We start from the raw sequence: 680 nt of genomic DNA, 5'->3' as shown, positions 1-680 counted from the left end.
GATGAGGATGAGGATAGGATGAGGATGAGGAAGAGGATGAGGATAGGATGAGTACGAAAATGAGGATGAGGATAGGATAAGGAGTAGAATGAGGATGAGGAAGAGCATGATGATGAGGATAGGATGAGGATGAGAATCTGGAAGAGGATCCGGATGAGGATGAGGATAATGATAGAATGAGGAAGAGGATGAGGATGAGTGAGGATGAGGATAAGGATGAGGATGAGTATAGGATGCGAATGAGAACGAGGATGAGGATAGGAAGAGGATGAAGATAGGATGAGGATGAGAATGTGGATGAGGATGAGGATGAGGATGAGGATGAGGAAGAGGATAGGATGAGGATAAGAGGAGGATGAGAATGAGGATAGGATGATGACGAGGACGAGGATGAGGATAAGGAAGAGGAGGAGGAGGAGGATGAGGATGAGGATGTGTAAGATGATAGGATGAGGACGAGAATGAGGATGAGGATAGCACGAGGACGAGGATAGGATGAGGAGGAGGAGGAGGATGAGGATGAGGATAGGGTGAGGATAGGAAGAGGATGAGGATAGGAAGAGGATGAGGAAGAGGATAGGATGAGGATGAGAATGAGGATAGGATGAGGATAAGTTAGAGGATGAGGATAGGACGAGGACGAGAATGATTATGAGGATAGGATGAGGAGGAGGATGAGG

The sequence above is a fragment of the Lupinus angustifolius genome, chromosome LG11, assembly GCF_001865875.1.
Source record: "Lupinus angustifolius cultivar Tanjil chromosome LG11, LupAngTanjil_v1.0, whole genome shotgun sequence".
Taxonomy (NCBI): Eukaryota; Viridiplantae; Streptophyta; class Magnoliopsida; order Fabales; family Fabaceae; genus Lupinus; species Lupinus angustifolius.
Note: the sequence above shows the minus strand (reverse complement) of the source record.